The 14,372-nt window shown below is 44.1% G+C and overlaps 1 protein-coding gene across 3 annotated transcripts in view; it reads left to right on the plus strand.

Annotated features, from left to right (window-relative positions):
- LOC126180896 (organic cation transporter protein-like) overlaps nt 1–14,372 on the plus strand; it is a 432,242-nt gene that overhangs the window by 352,082 nt on the left and 65,788 nt on the right. The window contains exon 1 of one of the 3 annotated variants that reach the window (XM_049924728.1): nt 11,675–11,852. The exons of the other annotated variants lie outside the window; for them this stretch is intronic. The gene's annotated coding sequence lies outside the window, so the exon portion shown is untranslated. Of the gene's footprint in view, nt 1–11,674; nt 11,853–14,372 lie in introns of those variants that run through there. 3 annotated transcript variants of the gene reach the window in all.

Genomic DNA, 14,372 nt, shown 5'->3' on the forward strand with positions numbered 1-14,372 from the left:
ATTTGAACCATTTGAATTGTGCAACAAACACCGCTGACATTGTAATTTATCCTACTTTTATTTTGTTAATATCAATAAGCATTGTTCCATTGTAAAAAGTACGTTTACATAAAAAATATTATTACACCCTGCTTATTGGCTAACAGTACGAGGCCCTGACAACTAATCCATTCTTCGGAAACCACACATCAATAACACTTTCCATTTCTGCAATATCTGTGGTTCAAGTTTTAGGTGATTCTGCCTGTATATTTAAATGACGGACATACGTATAATGGATAAGCATTTGAAAATAGCACATCACCGAAATCAGGTGATGGCGTGACGTAAATGGTGATAACAGTAATATAGCCGAGGTGGAGAATATACTTGTCTTTTTAAGATCCTGTATAGTTTTCTGCAGATAGGATCCAATCAGGAGAAGATTAAAAGTATGCGATGACTGTCAAGTGGAGTGATATAGTGTTCTCCAAAATACGCGCTCGAGTATTTGATTGCAGACGTGTGCCGCATTGCAGAGATAGCGCCTATCGTCCGTACGCCCTTAGCAGACAGCAGGCCTGACACGTGACAGTGACGCGGCCAGACCTAGTACTGGTCGTCGGGAGGGCAGTCAGGGCGACACGTCATCACCGCCACACGCATGGGCCACTCCATCTTCCAAGTCGTGTTGGCCTGTCAAGGGTCCGCACCGAACACGTCAGTTCCGCTTCAGCCGGGATGACGAGGTCGCCGTCGGGTAGCCCTGACTACAACAACAGACACGCCGGGCATTACACTGCAAATCAATCGTAATTTCAAGCTTGGGCAACAACCACTTGATAACACTCATGCGACGCAGGACGTCTTCTCGTTGATGGGCGTAAAAACTGCACTTTCACGAATTTTAGTCCTCTTCTGTACTACCTATTTGGAAACTGGCTTTGAGAGCTTTGATTTTATCCATACTGGGTGAGAGGTCATGGTTGTGAAAGTCAATGTTAAAAAATATATCGGCTCAACCACTTGTTTATAGTGTAAAGTACTAAGATTGACGCGTTTTGGAAGTCAAGCTTCCATCATAAGAATAATAAAAAGTAAAAGAACCTGTCAAAACTCGCTAAAATGGAACATGCACCAGGCACAATAAAATTGATAATAAAATTAAAACATCGTGGCTACTTCCCTTGTTGCAGCCGTGTCTTCCAAGATGCATCTCCACACAGTCGTCAAAATATAAAAATTCTCTAAAATAGTGTCGCCTATGGTGTTCAACATCTAACCACATGGCTCTCTCCTCTATCGTCGTAAACCGCCCGTGCGTCTTCGTTGATACCACACACCACGTAGCCAAACACGACACTGAACCGCCAGTGAGCTCACGCGCAAGTAAACAAGGAAGTAACAGAGATGTCTATACAAACAGATAACGTATACATGTTCCAAGGACCTCAAGAAATGACGGTATCCTGCCAATTGCTAAAAATGTAGTTACTAAAAGAAACCAGTGAAATGTTCGAAAAAGTTATTTGTATCACCAGTTAGCTGTTCATTCAGTGTGTTCTGATTATCCACGCTATGTATCGTAATTTCCAGCTGTTCTAGTAGATCCAGCTTTTTGCTTTTGTCCTGTCTATGTAAAATAACGAGATCCTGATCTATTCCCAACATGGAGTGTCCCGTTTCCCAAGTATGCGTGGCTACAGCAGACTTTTCGAAATTATTAAGGCGGAAAGCGTCGCTATGTTCTTTGTAAATTTGTTTACTTGCTCGTGAGCTCACTCGCGTTTCAGTGTTGTGTTTGGCTACGTGGTGTGTGGTATCAACGAAGACGCACGAGCGGTTTACGGTGATGGAGGAGAGAGCCATGTGGTTAGATGTTGAACACCATAGGCGACACCGTTTTAGAGTTTTTTATATTTTGATGACTGTGTGGTGATGCACGTTGGAAGACACGGCTGCAACAAGAGAAATAGCCACGATGTTTTAATTTTATTATCAATTTTATTGTGCCTGGTGCATGTTCCATTTTAGCGAGTTTTAACACGTTCTTTTACTTTTTATTATTCTGATGATGGAAGCTTGACTTCCAAAACGCGTCAATCTTAGTGTTTTACACTGTAAACAAGTGGTTGAGCCGATATATTTTTTAACATTGGCTTTGAGAGGATAGGGAAAAACGTGTTGTAATCTTCTAGGCCTGTCCACAGCGTAAGAATAACCGCCAGTTTTGAGTTTTTTCCGCTACACTGTTCACCCAGAAGCTTGCCTCGCACATTTATACACGCGAATGACATCTGCATAGTGGCTCAACGGACGATACCGTCAGACAGACAAAATGTATTCGCAGCTCCGAATACGATTAGACATCAGCCTGTAGATGGTTTTTAAGGCGGTTTTCCATCTGCCTCGGCGAATGCGGGCTGGTTCCCCTTATTCCGCCTCAGTTACACTATGACGGCGACTGCTGCGCAAACACTGTCTCCACGTACGCGTACACCATAATAACTCTACCACGCAGACATTTGGGGTTACACTCGTCTGGTATGAGACGTTCCCTGGGGGATCCACAATAACCCTGGGTTCCGTGTGGGGCGGCTGCGGGGCTAGTGGACTGCTGTGGGCTGTTGTGGGGTTGTGAACCATTGAGGGCTACGGCGGGAAGAAGCCTCTCCGTCGTTTCTAGGTCCCGGTTCAATAAACAATACACAATGGCAAAACGACGATAGTAACGTTCTCTCTCCCAGTGCAGTAATCACATAAAGTGTGCGAGCACTAAGGGGCGTGAACTCTGTGATATACGGAGATTGAGAGTTGCACAGATAGCCGAGGTAGTTAAGGCGACTGCTCCCGTTAAGCAGGAAGTCTGGGTTCGAATCTCAGTCCGGTACAAATATTCATGTCCTTAATAAAAATTGTACAGCTGATTCGTCTGTTTCTACATCTACATCTACATGGATACTCTGCAAAACATATTGTTCCAATCTCGTGTAGCGTGCAGAAAGAACGAACACCTATATCTTTCTGTACGAGCTCTGATTTCCCTTATTTTATCAGGTGATCGTTTCTTCGTATGTAGCTCGGTGTCAATAAAATATTTTCGCATTCGGAGGAGAAAATTGGTGATTGGAATTTCGTGAGAAGGTTCCGCCGCAACGAGAAACGCCTTTGTTTTAATGATGTACATCCCAAATCCTGTATAATTTCGCTGACTCTCTCTCTTAAGACGGTTGTAGATCGTCAGCAGTGTCAGTTCATTCCGACATGCACCCATGTCCGGCCAGAAGACGTGTAACCTCAAACCAGACCAGCTGAAGAGAGAAGTTCCAGCATGCCATCTTAGCGATCAATACGCGAACCACTGTCCGTGGATAATATTCAGAAATAATATATTACATAGGACTAACAGTCCAAAGCATCTGGGAGTCATGTTGGATAACTCGCTTACCCACAGAATCTGCCTTCGGAAAGTAGTTGCAAACTTCATAGAGTGCGGACGGAGAGCCTTTGAGAATGTCGGCATTGGCCTTGGTTTATTCATTAGCTGAATACTGTTCAGGTGTATGGATCACATAATGGATACTCGGGATCGATGAGACGTGCGCATTGTATCCGGGACGCTACCCCCGTTCGGTGGCTCTCGGTGCTAAGCAATGCTAGTCTGTCTTATATAAAAAGACAGCAGTCTTTGTTATAAGGCTGAAATGTGCATGAGGTCGAGGTGTTCTCACTGCGAGCAAGATCTCCACATCTGTCCCCGACAGAACGTGTGGGACGAGCTCGGACGTCAGTTCCATCTCAGTGACAATATCCAGGATATCGAGGAGCATATGCAACAGTTCCGGGCCGGTTTGACCCAGGAGACGACACAACCACTTTATCAGGCCCTCCCCAACCGAATCCGTGCATCCACGCAGGTCAGCGGTGGACATTGCCGTAGTCCTAAGTGGGTTCACACTACCAAGTTCCCCCTGAAATTGCATTTCGTTTCCTTCTCCCCTCTTGCAACTTCTCTTTTCTTCCTTTTTTCTCTCTTTGGTCAGGCAGTGTATCTTTATAGCTCTTATTTCCTAGTTTCTGAGTAGTACTATTATTTGTAAAAATATTGAGAATGTTTTAAACACTAAGTATATTTATTTGAAATTACCCAACAGCTTAAAACGGTAAATGGCAGGGTTGATCAGTAAGAACTGACACCGTTTTTTTTTTCTTTGTTCATTGATGTTTATTACTTAATTTCAACATTTACACGATCTTTTTCAAAGATTTCGCCTCCTACTTGAATTCACTTTTTTTATAACGTCTCTGCCAGTCTTTGAACACATGGCGCAGGCCATTCTTTGTCAGGTCCTTGAGAATCGACCTTCTCTGAAGTCCTTGAATCACCGTGACACTGTTGTACGAAGCAGTGCATCTTCGCCGTATGCTTGCTGTAGCCTTCTCTAAGTTATTGCGCCGTATTGTTCCTCTCGCGTCACCTCCATTGTTTGGTAAGCGAAATGCAAAGAGCGTAGCCGGCCGTTGTGGCAGAGCGGTTCTAGGCGCTTCAGTCTGGAACCGCGGAACCGCTACGGTCGCAGGTTCGAATCCTGCCTCAGGCATGGACGTGTATGATGTCCTTAGGTTTAAGTAGTTGTAGGTTCTAGGGGCCTGATGACCTCAGATGTTAAGTCCCATAGTGCTCAGAGCCATTTGAACCATTTACAAAGAGCGTCTGCAAAATAGAGGATTAGTACCAACGTATCGATACGAGAGTTCTGCCGCCTATGGACGTTATACATAAACACGCTCTCTTTCAAATATTCATCTCACAGGTTGGAAACCATCACGGAAACTACAGGAAGAAATCTGTCTCAGTCTTTGTTGATCAACTGGATTAAAAAATAGCCTAGATCGCAACACTATTCTAGTATGGACCAGTTTCGACTTCCCGCAGAAGTCATCTACAGAAAATGGCTGTTGCTGGCACCTCCCCGGATCATTAAGCAGCAATGTAAACTCCTACAAGAAGTCGAAACCGGTCATTGGTAAAATATTGTTGCGATCTAGGTCGTTGTTTTAACCCAGTTGCATCACAAGATCGCTGTTTCTCCTCTGGACAATGTTATCCAAGTTTATTCTTTGTTGATCAACCCTCGTATTAATAAACACGAATTTCCTACAGCGGTCGGAGAGAAGCGTGTCGGGAAAGGAACACAGTGGTTCAACAACACTGACGATAACTGCGCTGAGAAAGTACTAAAATTCAGCATTGCCTGTAGTGGTGCATTGCCATCCTGAAACACTATGACGTTGTCGCTGGACATGCTACTAAATCTCGTGACCTAACGGCGTGCCGATGTTTGTGTGACTGCCACGTCTTTACTTTGCGGTGAGGCTGGAACTGCTCGGGCAGGAGGTCCACACTTCCCGGATCGACAGCTCGAGCAAACAACGGGTGACACAGACCTAGTGTTGATTAGATAAGGCGCGCGCATAAACAAGCAGCGGTTCGCGCCGGCTGTTTCCACGTTTGTCACTCCGCTCAGGATCGCTCACGTGCTGAAAACCATGTCCCCGATTACTTTCCAGATGCCCTTCTCAAGAGAAGAAAATAAAAAATTATGGAACATTCAAGAAGCAACACACGTCGACAGTGTACCCACGGTGGCGTCTGTTCATTTTTCCCTCATACATCAATTACTGATATACAGGGTGTTACAAGAGGTACGGCCAAACTTTCAGGAAACATTCCTCACACACAAAGAAAGAAAAAAATGTTATGTGGACATGTGTCCGGAAACGCTTACTTTCCATGTTAGAGCTCATTTTATTACTTCTGTTCAAATCACATTAATCATGGAATGGAAACTCACAGCAACAGAACGTACCAGCGTGACTTCAAACACTTTGTTACAGGAAATGTTCAAAATGTCCTCCGTTAGCGAGGATACATGCATCCACCCTCCGTCGCATGGAATCCCTGATGCGCTGTTGCAGCCCTGGAGAATGGCGTATTGTATCACAGCCGTCCACAATAAGAGCACAAAGAGTCTCTACATTTGGTACCGGTGTTGCGTAGACAAGAGCTTTCAAATGCCCCCATAAATGAAAGTCAAGAGGGTTGAGGTCAGGAGAGCGAGGAGGCCATGGAATTGGTCCGCCTCTACCAATCCGTCGGTCACCGAATCTGTTGTTGAGAAGCGTACGAACACTTCGACTGAAATGTGCAGAAGCTCCATCTTGCATGAACCACATGTTGTGTTGTACTTGTAAAGGCACATGGTCTAGCAGTACAGATAGAGTATCTCGTATGAAATCATGAGAACGTGCTCCATTGAGCGTAGGTGGAAGAACATGGGGCCCAATCAAGACATCACCAACAATGCCTGCCCAAAACGTTCACAGAAAATCTATGTTGATGACGTGATTGCACAACTGCGTGCGGATTCTCGTCAGCCCACACATCTTGACTGTGAAAATTTATAATTTGATCACGTTGGAATGAAGCCTCATCCGTAAAGAGAACATTTGCACTGAAATGAGGATTGACACATTGTTGGATGAACCATTCGCAGAAGTGTACCCGTGGAGGCCAATCAGCTGCTGATAGTGCCTGCACACGCTGTACACGGTACGGGAACAACTGGTTCTCCCGTAGCACTCTCCGTACAGTGACGTGGTCAACGTTACCTTGTACAGCAGCAACTTCTCTGACGCTGACATTAGGGTTATCGTCAACTGCACGAAGAATTGCCTCGTCCATTGCAGGTGTCCTCGTCGTTCTAGGTCTTCCCCAGTCGCGAGTCATAGGCTGGAATGTTCCGTGCTCCCTAAGACGCCGATCAATTGCTTCGAACGTCTTCCTGTTTGGACACATTCGTTCTGGAAATCTGTCTCGATACAAACGTACCGCGCCACGGCTATTGCCCCGTGCTAATCCATACATCAAATGGGCATCTGCCAGCTCCGCATTTGTAAACATTGCGCTGACTGCAAATCCACGTTCGTGATGAACACTAACCTGTTGATGCTACGTACTGATGTGCTTGATGCTAGTACTGTAGAGCAATGAGTCGCATGTTAACAGAAGCACCAAAGTCAACATTACCTTCCTTCAATTGGGCCAACTGGCGGTTAATCCAGGAAGTACAGTACATAGTGACGAAACTAAAATGAGCTCTAACATGGAAATTAAGCGTTTCTGGACACATGTCCACATAACATATTTTCTTTATTTGTGTGTGAGGAATGTTTCCTGAAAGTTTGGCCGTACCTTTTTGTAACACCCCTGTATATATATATATATATATATATATATATATATATATATATATATATATATATAATCTTTGAGACGGAAAATATATTGTAGGAAATGTAGCGAGTCGTATCCACTAATTCCTACTTTGGTCGTAATCTACATGTACGTAATTGCGGAGCGAGCTATGTAAAACCTCCACATAAAATTGCTTGTAGGAAAAGTAGACGCCAGACAGATTTACTGAGGAATTCCAAGGTAAAACAGTTCTATCCGCAGCTGGGAGGTTGCTATGAACACCGCATTGTTTTACTAGACTTAGTTTTTTTAGAGGTGGTAAGCTGTCACCTACCTCTGACCATTCAACTGACCTACGCAGCCATTTATAGGCAGGCTTGCTGTTTAACGTGGACTTCAAGTCACGGTAAAACTTGTCAATTTTCGGTATGCAAATCCTTGCGAGACGTGCCGGAAGCGATAAGTAACATAAAAAGCTTTGGACAGACTGGGGGTTGGACACCCAATCTTTGGACTTGTACTTGACACCAACTCAGCCAGCGAAGAACGCTGGACTAATCCTGAAGAAAAAGTTACTCACCCTCGTCGCACCGATCTTTGAGTGTTGCTTCTGAGTCTGGGACCCTTGCCAGGCAGTATAGTAGAGGAGTCAGCAAAGAGAGAAAGGCGAGCGGCGCTTATCGTCACTCGTTCATTTATGAGTAGAACGCGTGAAAGCGTTACGTCGACAAACTCGCGAGCCAGACGCTACAGAAGAGCCACTGCGCATCAAGGACGACCTAAGTATTAAGACCAGGAAACCATCGACTCCTTAAAGAATCGAATTCCCGATTATAAAACAGCTTCGAACGTCTCATTGCAAGTTAATTAATCTGTTAAATGTTTGACGTCAAGCATATCAGCTAGAAAAAGTTTAGAAAAGGTTTGAAATCATGCTTAAAGTTTGTTGGAAGTCGCTAAGTGTTCTCATTATGAATCACTGGATGCGTATAGTCTGGGTAATTTGCGCTCCATTTTAAACAAAACCAGGTTTTTCAAGCATCTCAATGTTTATGAAGTCGTATCTGAATAGTGTTGGTAGTAAAGAAGCAATAAATTAAAACACCATGCCTAATGGTGAGGTTTCACTGCAGGAAGAGCTAAAATGTGACAGGCGATACACTTTCCTACCTTTCATCATTTTAAGGAGGTGTCAGTGGGGAAAAGTTTCGTAAAGGCAAATAGTAAATAGTAACTCGTCATCTACCCAATTCTTCCTAGTGGTTTTGACTGTTTATTAGTGAAACTGTATCTAAATCCCCACAGTAGTTTCTGAAATCAGCCTACGCATACGGTCAGGAAAACGTACTGGGGGACTTTAATTTATGATAAGTATTGATGTCGGTCAAGGTTCGTTGCTCTCTGGCGACTGTTACTATACTGCTTTTCCCGCCAGATATCGCTTACTCCCTAACTGATCAGTTCGTAGCTCCCACCGTTGTCACGAGATGTCACTCCAAACGCCAATCTAATATGGAACAGATAACAACGCCTATTTCACACAGTCATCATTACTATAAACAATAAAAAATTGCACACAAACCTCCGTAGTAACTCATTTTATCTATTAGCGAAAACCATACCAAAATCGCCATACTAGTTCCCGAAAGTAGCCGAAACATACTGACAGAAAAACACGGCTTGGGGGTTTAATTTTCGTATGTATAGATTACACAACGACAGCCTTAATACGGAGGAAATTTTTCTTACAGACTCCTCTGTTCATGTGTGACATTCTGTATTCTCCGTTGTGTGCAGTGTTGAACTTTTTTTATCCGAGAAATACGTCGGTGAACGACTTCGCTTATTTTTACTATGTTTGTCTCCCGTTTTTGGCCTCCATGTATGTATATATGTCTGTATTCCTGTTATACTGTGTGTCTTTACTATGGCCGAAGAGCGGTGTAAATCGGCCGCTGCCGGTCTACGTTGTTTGTAAGGTATCAAAACGACAATAAAGAAAAAAATTCTTCCAGAAATCACAGGAAACTGCACCACATGCGAATGCAAAATCGTTCCTATTAAAGAAAAATGCTTAAGAAATCATGTTGTTAAAGAAACAGGGTTATATTGCGGGGGTACCGGAGCGATGTAAAGTGGAATGGCCACATACAAGACGCGTTCAATAAGTAAGGCCACACATTTCTTTCTCGGCCAGCTTCGCATATATAATGCGGAATTTGTTGTGGGACATCGTGTAACATTCCCACTTCAATCCCTATAATTTCATGAAGTTCCGATTAGTGGCAGCGCTTTACGCAGCCTTCAAAATTGTGTCTGTAACGGAGGTGCTTTCCAAGCAGAATGCTGTCATTCAGTTTGGCCGAAAACCAGTGCATCGCAGATGTTCCAAAAAGACGCTTGCAGGATGTCTACGGAAACCTGGCAATGAACAAAAGCACGGCGAGTCGTTGAGCGAGGCGTCTGTCATCACCGCTATAAGGTCACGCACACTTTCTGATCTCCCACTTGCCGGCCGGCCGAACACACCTGTGACTCGTGCGGTGTTTGGAACGTGCGGGGGCACTCTCATTCTAGGTGATCGCCGGATCATAAACACCGAGCGGCACAACTGTTGGTGGTGCTGATACACTTGTCGACCAGTTGGGCTACTCAAAGGTGTGTGCCCGTTGGGATCTTCGTCGCTAACAGAAAGAGCAACGAAGGACCATCTTTCTGGCCCAATGAAGGATCATTCCGCGGAAAGCAGTACATGGATGATGGCGAGGTTATTGATACAGCAAAACGTTGACTCTGACGACGACCAGTAGAGTGGTAACACGCTTGTATTACCACTCCTTCGACACCCTTCCTATAAGGTGGCGTAAGGCCGTCGCATTGGACGGAGACTATTTTGAAAAATAAGATTTTGTATCCAAAGGAGTGGGGAACTCTAGACTAGTTGACTAGAGGAAGGGATCGATTGGTAGGGCATATTCTGAGGCATCCAGGGATTACCAATTTAGTATTGGAGGGCAGCGTGGAGGGTAAAAATCGTAGAGGGAGACAAAGAGATGAATACACTAAACAAATTCAGAAGGATGTAGGTTGCAGTAAGTACTGGGAGATGAAGAAGCTTGCACAGGATAGAGTAGCATGGAGAGCTGCATCAAACCAGTCTCTGGACTGAAGTCCACAACAACAACGGGGAATTCTGAATAAAACCAAACTTATTTCAGAGAAGTAAGTGTTACACTACTTATTGAATGCCGCTCATAATATTCAGCCCCTCATTACTTATGAAAGAAAACATCGAACAGTGGACGGACGAAGTTTCCGTTTGTTTACCTGACTTTTGATCGTACGTATCTTCAAACATAAAAGGCAAAAGTCTATGGAGCCTATCAATTTTTCGATCTTTGTTTCAAATAATACTAACAAAAACCGAAAATGAGTTAACTGAGAAACCGGTTATTTTGATTGGTTTGAACAGTCAGGTTAAACTGGAGATGGAGAAAAACTGGTATAACCGAAAACTGGTTATTTCAGCGATAACCGCCGTCACTAGCTTGAGCGTTGCCGGGACTCCCCACGAACTCCAGTGGCAGATAAGAAAATCTTCGGTATCACGGAGAGGTTTCCTGTTGAAATTCCGAGAGCGTGCGTTCCGAGAATAATCGGGCAACATAATCACTTCCTCTCAAACACGTCTTTTGCGAAATGAGCGAGCTGAGAAAATCAGAATAATTAGAGCTCAGCCAGAAGTTTACGGACAGTCGTTCTTACGACATACAATTCGCGAAGGGAACAGGAAAATGGGGAATTGATTACGGTAACAGTAGTATCCTCTGACTTATACCGCAAGGTGGTTTGCAAAGTACAGATGTACGAAAGAGTTTTAGTAAAAGAGAAATTAATTCTCTCCTACTTGCTACTCAACAACTACTCCTTTCCATGTTTTGCGCTCTTATGGTGTTACATTTACGGTTTACCTCGCCAGTTTGCGAACTGTTAATTTTGAAAACTTCACTCGCGGAGCACTGGGATAGCAGGTTGTTCCGGCAATTACTGTCGAGGGCCGCGAGTTGTCATTACGCTAAAATGCTACTATCGCCTGACGTGGCGTGTTAAAGCGAGACCTTGCTCCAGAAACCCGTTCGGCGATAGCCCGCTATCTGGCCAGGCGTCCAGCGCGCACGGCCGCCCTGGAGCAAATTCGCGGCGAGTTTGCAGTCGAGGAAAAAGCGGCCGCTTGCGGACGGCCGGCGGGCAGCGGTCGGGGCGCGTTTGTGGAAACGTGGCGGCCGGGTTACGTCAGCAGCCACGGCCGGTAATCACGTACGGGGAACGCGATAACGAAACGCCAGCTGCCAGCAGGCGGCGCGGAGGTCACGGGGGCGGAGAATGGTGGCAGGCCTGCTGGGCCGCTGTCCGCCAGCTGCAGCCGCGTCACTGCGTCAGTTCGGCTCCAGCTGGCGTGCCGCGCGCATTGACTCCGACCTGCACACTGCCCACTGCTCGCGGTTCGGCTACGTCACACGACGCCCGGCCTACCAGCTTCCGTGCTACAGCGCCGCGCTCCATTGTTGCGTCACGAACTGACTCTGGATCCGCATTCTCTCCTCCTGCCGTTACGGTAAACCATTTTCTTCTACACTGTTATACATATTCTTTCATGTCCATCTCTAAACATCACCTGCTTTATTAGGTGTGTGTGTGTGTGTGTGTGTGTGTGTGTGTTAGAGCTAGCATACGTCCTTTTCTGGGCATGTCCTTTGTTTGGGCCCTGACATTTGCGTCCGGAAGAATTATTTTTTTTTTTAAATTTGTTAAAGGGTCCTGAATTTTGATTAATCTTGGGTTCAGAGATAAATTATGCGACAAATTTTCAGCGTGGCGTCCGACGCTGGCAAATCTGAATGATGTAATAAGCGACCGTTGAAGTCCGCAGGCAACTTTATGGCCCCAGCCTCCATTGTTATGATCGTTACGTGTCTGCATACTATCAACCTGAGTGGTCTAATTGTTACAGCGAGCTTAATTTAATATAGTATTCATTGCTACAAATACGCACCACTTCTGAATATGAACGTCTCTTCAATAAGCGTTCAGGAAACCTTGTCACTTCCACGTGTCATTTCTGCCACAGAAGATGTTTGCATTGAGCACAATAGCAGAAGCATTCCCTCGTACCATTACTCACCCGGCCAACTTATTACCTCCGCACCCTGACCCAGTCAAAGTTCACGGGTCAAGAATAGTGAACAGTCACTGGTTCTCTGCGTAAATATTGCTACTGTAGTATTCTGAATGTGTTTGGAAAAACCTATAGTAGACCGTGTTTTTATGAGGGCTGTGAATTTTTCTACTTTCTTTTCTGGGTCACTGCATTCATGAACTACTTATACAGAAAGGGTTCCTACGAATTATTGAGTGAAAAGTATTTGTGGTGGTAAATTGCGCTCATTTTATCGCTTTTCCATTGTTAATGTATATTGTGTAATTAAGAGTCGTTGTGTGCCTGTTGAATAATGTGTTCGGATTTTAATTCCAAAATTTGGGACGTATCTCCTTGTTTCATTCTCAAAATTTAGAAAAGTCCTAATTTTCTGCATTCAAAAAGATGTTAGACCTAGTGTATGTTGTAGTCACCAGTGCAGAAACTGGTTAGATGCAGCTTTCAAAGCTAGCCTATCTTGTAGGAGCTCTTTTCCCCCCATATCTCCACAAATGCAAAACTAAATCCATTCGAATCCGTAACTTCTTGTAGGCTCCCGCAGCCTGTATGAAATTATCTATGTGACTGCTCTGTGATTCGTACGCAAGTGCTTGGCAGAGAGGTCGTGTAACCACCCTCACACTACGAGCGTTCCATTCTCGAATTGCACTACCGATAAAGGAACTCTTAATCGTTCAGTCCGAGCTTTTGATTTCTCTTGTTTTATTACGATGACCATTTCGCCCTGCGTAGATGGGAGTCAAGAAGAGGAGAACGTTGCTGATTGAAATTTCGTGAAAAGAAGCGCTGCTACGAAAAATGTATTTGTTTCAATGATGACTATCCCATCTCACTTACTCTTGTCACATTCTTCCCTATTTCACGACACTACAAAACTAACTTCTTCTAACTGTTTCACTGTCGTCCGTCAATCCTATCTAGTGAGAATCGCACACCGGGCAGTGTAAGTTGTTCGCAGTTGTAATCCCTAGGTAATATTTGAATCGATAGCTTTTAAAATTGCTGTGTGTTATCGTATAACCGAAATACGGAGTAATTTTTTAGTGCTCGTTTTCCACGAAGTATTGTACAAGACTTCTATTCTGCTACTGAAATTTCCGGATTATGCCATTGTCAAGCATGAGTAATCGATTCCATGTCTTGACAAAGCTGTTAGTTGTAACAAACTTGCAGGATCTTTTTAACAGTCGAGACAATAGCTGAGATCACTTACGTAAACAACGTAAATCCTAAACGTTCGGTCAGGTCTTTGTATCACTCCACAATTTTTATCCCACCCATTTCCCTTTATTACCAACAACCATTGCGTGAGGCCTCACGATTCGTCCTCTTTTTTCGGTAAAATTCAGTACCTCTCCATTACTTATTCAGATCTGTCAACCTAATCTTACACATTCCCATTCTTATGTAGCACCACATTTCCAGAGCGTCTATTCTCATCTTGTCTGCACTGTTTATCGCCCACTTCACTTCCACTTGAGGCTACACTCCAAAGAAATGCTTTCAGCAAAGACTTCCTTATAGTTAAGTTTATGACCAGTGTTCGTAAATTTCTCTTTTTCTGATAAGTTTTTCTTACTTTTGCCAGTCTGAATTTTTTATTCCTTTTAGCTCTGGCGGCGTCGGTTATTTCGCTGCCTAAATAACAAAACTACTGCCAGCGTCTCATTTCCTAATATACATCATATGGGCCGAAATGCTCGGAGTTTGCCTTATGTAATGGTCACCATCCAACTGCTTAAGGATATGACATGTCTGTGCAACCGATCCTTTATATTTTATTCATTCCTCTTCATTTCTTGATAACATTTTAAATCTTGTTATCTCCAAATGCTACTTTCTTGCATGGTACTTCCCTTGTTTTCTTTTCCCAACTTTTTTCCATCCAGTCCATCTACTGAAAACTTACGTGTAAGG

Source organism: Schistocerca cancellata, chromosome 1, assembly GCF_023864275.1.
Source record: "Schistocerca cancellata isolate TAMUIC-IGC-003103 chromosome 1, iqSchCanc2.1, whole genome shotgun sequence".
Classification (NCBI taxonomy): domain Eukaryota; kingdom Metazoa; phylum Arthropoda; class Insecta; order Orthoptera; family Acrididae; genus Schistocerca; species Schistocerca cancellata.